The sequence below is a fragment of the Gossypium hirsutum genome, chromosome D08 (assembly GCF_007990345.1).
Source record: "Gossypium hirsutum isolate 1008001.06 chromosome D08, Gossypium_hirsutum_v2.1, whole genome shotgun sequence".
NCBI lineage: Eukaryota > Viridiplantae > Streptophyta > Magnoliopsida > Malvales > Malvaceae > Gossypium > Gossypium hirsutum.
Genome location: NC_053444.1, coordinates 24,749,178 through 24,755,758, shown reverse-complemented (window position 1 = coordinate 24,755,758; position 6,581 = coordinate 24,749,178). Strand labels below are relative to the sequence as shown.

Genomic DNA, 6,581 nt, shown 5'->3' with positions numbered 1-6,581 from the left:
TGAAAGCAGCTTCAGATCGACAGAAATCGTATGCGAATTTGAAACATAAGGATATTGGATTCCAGATAAGCAACAGAGTGTTTTTTAAAGTATTGCCTTGGAAAAGAATTCTTCATTTTGGTCGCAAAGAAAGTTGAGTCTGCGATTTATCGGGCCGTATGAGATTATCGAGAGAATAGGGCCAGTGGCATATCAACTTGAATTACTGTCAGAATTAGAAAAGATTCGTAATGTGTTTCATGTATCTATGTTACGATGGTACCGATCGGACCCTTCGCATATAATTTCTCCGACAGAGATTGATATCCAGCCCGACATGTCGTATAACACAAAACCGATCAAAATCTTGGCTCGAGAGATTAAAGAATTAATAAACAAAAGTATAGGCTTAGTAAAGGTTCTTTGGCAACGTCATAGGATTGAGGAGGCTACTTGGGAACCCGAGGAAGATATAAGAAAAGAATACCCTAACCTATTGTTTTGTAAGATTTTCGGGTAAGAAAATTTCTACGGAGGGAGTTGTAACATCCAGTTTTCAGTGAAATCGAAACAGTGGTTTTAGGACCCCAAATCTAAAGTCAAAAAATTTATTTTAATATTATTTTGAGATCTACAACATGATAGTATTATAGTGTAAAAATTTTGTTAAGAAATTTTACCGTTTGTATGCTCAATTTGATGAAAATGACTAAATCTCATAAAGTATGAAAGTTGTGTTCTATTAGCTAAAGGTGTTAAATAGTTATAGAACTTTAAAGTGGAGGTCCTTATATGGTAATTAGACCATCAAAGGTGATAGTGGATGTGCATGGCTTGGCAATTATGAAAATTTTAAAGTTAGGTAAGGTTAAAATGGTAATTAGGTAATAAATGAATAAAATAAAATAAAACAAAAGGATCATCTTTTTCATTCAAACACCAACTGAAATTTACAGCAAAGAAACACCTTTTTTGGTGCTTCAAAATTCGGCCAAGCTCATCCTTGCATGTAAGTGCATTTTTGTCTCGTTTTTAATGATTTTTATGTTTCCAAGATCGTTGTAGCTTAACCTAGATAGCCCGAGGACTAATTTGCAAAAATAGTTGAAGGTTTAGGGTTTTACCATTGATGAATATTTTAGGGTTTTGAATTTTAATGGAAGAAAATGAATCTTTGTTGTTAGTTAAACAACTTTTGTTAAGTGATTTTTAATGAAATTGTCAATTAGGGGTTAAATTGATAAATGTGAAAATTGTGTGTTAAATGTATGAAGCTGTGAAATGCATGGACTGCTATGAGCATATAAGATATTTGGCTAGGCTTGGGTGTGGTGAAATTGCATGAATTTCATTTTTTACGAGCCTAGGGACTAAATTGTAACGAAGTCAAAAGTATAGGGGAAAAATAGTAATTTTCCAAAACATGAATTTTGGATTGAATTGATTAGAATAAAGATTAAAGTAGTTAAATTTAATTATATAGATCAAGAAAAGCAACGTACGAAATTAGATCGGGGGAAAGATAAAGTAGTTTAATTCTTTATTCTACGAACTTACTAAGCTTAATTGCTTACTCTATTTATTGTTTCGTGTTTAATATTGTTTCAGAAGCTTGTTCAAATTGGAAGTCGTTGAGGATCTCATCACACTATCAAACTTTATTTTGGTACTTTTGACTTTATATTTTGGGTTAAATGGCATGTATAGCTCTTTTTGGCTAATGGAAGCCTATATGTTTTATTGTGTATTTAGTCATTTGACTTTGCTTGAATTTGGTATATTTTGCTATGTAAATATGTAAATGGCTTTATTATATATGATGTATGGTTGTCATGTGAATGCCTTGTTTTTGAATTGGTATTTTGGGTACCAAATGATTGAGATTGATAAGTGGTATGCATGATAAGTTTAGGCACAATGATGCATATATGTGTTTGACCATTTAGGTAGATTTTGGAGGCATAATTGACAACTTTTTAATTGGTTAATTGAGATGCCTACTAGTATCATACTTGTATGTGTTGATATTACATGTTATAATCATGATATTGGTTGGTTTTGAATTCCTATTTATGTCATGGTTATATGCAAATTTATGTGTCTAGGTTGGTACCAATTTGGGTGAGAAATATGGCTTGGAAAATGGTCTATTTTTGTCCACATGGGCAGAGACACAGGCGTGTGTCTCAGCTGTGTGTGATACACGGGCAGGTGACACGGCAGTGTGTCCCCTGCAACTTCTATCGAAAGCAAGTTAGTAGCGTTACACGGCCTAGCACGCGAGAGTGTGGCTTGGCCGTGTGGCACAAGTCAGTATACCCTCCAGTTTTCACACGGCCTGACACACAGGCGTGTGAGGCCATTTCGAAGGGTACAGAACCTTATGGTCTGGCCGTATGACCTAAGTCAGTAAGCCGTGAGACACACGGCCCAGCTACACGGGCGTGTGTCCCCTATACCTTTGAAAATATTTCATGTGTTCCTAAAATTCCCTTGAGTACTCGGTTTAGTCCTGAACCCTTTTTAATGTTTATTTTGGGCCTCGAAGGCTTGTATTATGGACTATATAACGAATTTGAATAGTTATTGATTTGAATGTGAAATGTACATGAGATGTTTGTTTAATTAATTTATAAGTCCGGTAATACTCCGTAACCTTGTTCTAGTGTCGGATACGGGTTAGGGGTGTTACGTAAGGTTTCATTTGGCGGGGTGTTACATTTTGCATACTTAGTTAATTTTTAGTTATGTTAATTAGTTAATCTACTCCCCATTATTTCCCATCACCAATTTGCATAAGAATTTATTTTCACAATATTCGCCTATACAGTCCTTGTGGGGACGATAACTCTATACTTACTACTTTATTACTTGTTGAAAATTGTGTACACTTTTTTAGTTAAGTGACGAAAATGAAAATTTACCCATAGTTTAGTGACTAATTGTGTAGTTTTCTCAAAATAAATATGTAACAGATTAGAAAGTAATGATTATTATGATTTGTGAGTGTTTGATTTTCCTAGTAAGACTAATATAGGAAACAAACCTCAAAAATTAAAAGAGAACAACAAAGAAATCAATCTACTTATTTTATTTATACAGGTCTAATATTTCTTATCAAGAACGATTTGAATTTATACAAGAAATATAGACCAATTATGAGTGTGATTAGCATTAATAAACAACCTATGCTAATTTCCTCTATAACTAAATCTAAACAAAACAAATTACAACAATTAAGATTTAAAAATTCTAATAAAAACCTAAAATAGAAACAAAACTGACATATGATAAAAAAAATGGACAAAGTCAACATATATAAAAATCAACAGTAATTATTACTCTAATATTCACCCATCAGACACTCTTCTTAGACAACTCCCTTATTTTGTAAGTGATTCCTAATGTTGACAATTCCTAGCTTCCTCTTGATGCTACAAAATGCAGAAGTTGACAAAGGTTGGTTAATATATTATCTAGTTGATCTTATGCTAGTATTTGACCGACTATTAACTGGCCAACTAAAACTTTTTTTTGAACAAAAAATAAGTCAAGCTCAATATGCTTGAACTCATAATGCATGATTGGGTTGGTTGCAACAACCACTATGCTTGAGTTATCACTCTAAGAAAAATGTACATCATCCAACTTCACTTGTAACTTACTTAATAAGGATTGCAACCAAAGAATATCTATTGTGGCATAGGCTACACTTCTGTATTTAGCCTCAGCTACTGACATGGAAACAATTGACTGCTTTTTAGCACACTAAGAAACAAGATTACTATAGAAAAATAAGCAATACATTATGGTTGATATTCGATCATCAAGATCCAATACCCAGTTAGCATTTGCAAAAACCATTAGAGATAATCTAACACTAGACTTGAACCAAATGTCATAATCTTATTGGATCTGGTGCCCTCAGTGTAGTATATTCATTTGTAAACTTGTAATTTTTTCAAAAAATTGATGAATAAAAAACTCCATTGATTACATTAATATACTTTGCATGATTTTCCTCATATGATTTTTGCACGCAAAGCAAAATAGAAGCAAATGTTGTTTATTGGCTGTCTAATGTTTAAACTAATACTAAGCGATATTACATGGTCATATCGTAATACGGAAGTGTGACTTATATTAGGAAATGAACGTAAACATGTCCTTAGTTTAATCAGAAATGAGCAAACTGATTGAAAGACTAATATGTTGTCTATCAAGTCTAATAGAGGAGATGCTTTGTCTTGGGACTAATATGTCATCTATCAAGTCTAGAAGATAAAGACATAGATATGATTGACTAAACTGATAATACATCATATTGGACCCAAGAAGAATAGATCCTGAATTCGTTTATAGATTTACTCACCTGTGACGTTCATAGTATGACATAACTAAATCCTGATGGATGATGGACTATGTATGCCTGACTTGTACACTTTCATAGTCCAAACAACCACATTTATGTCTCTATCTTTTGGGAGTCATCTGCTCTGATACTCAAGACAAAGCATCTCCCTAATTGTACTTGATAGACGACATATTAGTCTTTCAATAAGTTTTCTCATTTCCAATTAGACTAAAGACATATTTAGGTTTGTCGTATTATGATCCGACCTTGTAGTATCGCTTAGTATTAGTTAAACATTAGACAACTAGTGAGCTAATATTTTCTTCAATTTTTCTTTACATGCAAAAACCATTGAGGACAATATTCAAAGGGTATTAATGTCGTTCATGAATAATTTTATTAAACCAATCTGTTCAAAAAAATACAAATGTATATAGACGAAAATACTACACTTAGGACACTAGATCCAACAGGAGGTACTTTCTTAGGTTGGTTAAAATTACCAACCTCTTGGTTGGAGGTTCCATGCTTATTACCTCATTAAGATTACGGTGATCTCACCACAAAGGGTTGTAAGTATCAGAATAGGGATTACCACCCATATTTCCCATATAGTTAACCTCTTCATGTTGATTCTTTGAATAATTTCCCTATGTTACGATTCCACTATGTCTACCTATGTGATTACCCTCAAAATGATATTGGTTAGAAAATTGAGATCTATTTGCATTAACTTCAGGTGATGAAGCCTCTTGAAGATTTATTGATACTTATCCTCCCCATTGACTGCATTCATAGTTGATGATCTAGATTTATATGTGAATTGATCGATTGGCCATATATATGAGTTTATTGTCATATCCTCTATGAGTTGGCCACCTCAACATAAGTTTTAGACATAAATACCCCAGCAGACGCTCTATCGACACTAGACCTCAAAATCCCATCCAACCCATTGTAGAAAGTCTATAACTGCAGCCAATCTTGAAAACCATGATAAAGGGACTTATGCAAAATTAGCTTAAAGCGCTCTCATGCCTCATAGAGTGTCTCACCTTCAAGTTGTTGAAAATTGGCAATACCCATTCTCAGTATCATCGTCTTGCTTGATGGAAAATACTTTATCAAAAATCGATTACAAAAACTCCTCCCAAGTTGTTATTGAATCTACAGCCTACGAATCTAACCACATAAATGCGTCATCACATAATGAAAAAGGGAAGAGGCTAAGAGAAATAGCATCATCGAATACCCTATTATATTTGAAAGTATCACATAAAGTTAGAAATTACTTAAGATGCCGGTTCGAGTCTTAGTTCATCGATCCCTAAAACTATAGATTACTCTGAATCATCTGGATCATGGCCAATTTTATTTCAAATTTATTGGTGGTGATTGTCGGTCTATTGATGCTACCTCGCACAACATCCAAATTGGGCATGACATAGTCTCTCAATGCACGGTTTGCCATCTGCTCTTCGAGTTGTGGAATTTGATCTTGTTGTTCCTCAAAATGTGGATTTTCTCATGATTGATCAATGTATGGTGGCTCTTCCCTTGGAATTATTCCTTTTGTATTGTGTAATGTTCTTTCAGGTTTAGGATCAAACGGAAGGAGCTTGTTCTTTCTTCAAGTCATACACTGCGAAACACCACCACCAAGAAAATAACCAAATTAAATAGTAAAAATTAACTTAAAATAAATTTTATAGTTGAAAAGAAATAAAAAATGATGTATCTATAATATTAGAATTCGCTACTTATCTTCCTAAGCATGCAATTACTACTAACTAATTCAATCCTAAGAACCAATACCTCTCAGGCAACGGTGCCAACAACCTGACTGCTCCTCAGTGTACACATAAACAATGCAAACTAATATAAATAATTGTGTTGTACTGCAAGTATATAGGTCAAATTGTAATATAGTTTTAAATTACAACAAAATACAAAAGTATTCTGAAGATCGTACCCAAGAGATGAATGAACTAAAATTAAATTAAACAGGAAAGAAGAACATGCAAAGAAATAATGGTAGCCCATGGTCTCATGTAACTTACTCCAAGCATGGAAGTAAACCTCAGATCATAGTCAGTAATAATATATATAACGACATGCCATGCAATCTAACAAATCTCATAAACGTATAACTCAGCTAGCTTCTCAAACGAATAAAGTGAGTTGTTTTCATTAATTTGTCAATAATTATCTAAATTGAATCTTTCTTTTTCAAAGATAACAGTAATGT

At 33.3% G+C, this 6,581-nt stretch overlaps 1 non-coding gene across 1 annotated transcript; it reads left to right on the top strand.

Moving 5' to 3' along the window:
- Positions 1-5,321: 5,321 nt before the first annotated feature.
- Positions 5,322-5,428, top strand: LOC121220563 (small nucleolar RNA R71). Its single transcript, XR_005917780.1, has one exon. It is a non-coding gene; the product is annotated as a small nucleolar RNA R71 (small nucleolar RNA).
- Positions 5,429-6,581: the final 1,153 nt, after the last annotated feature.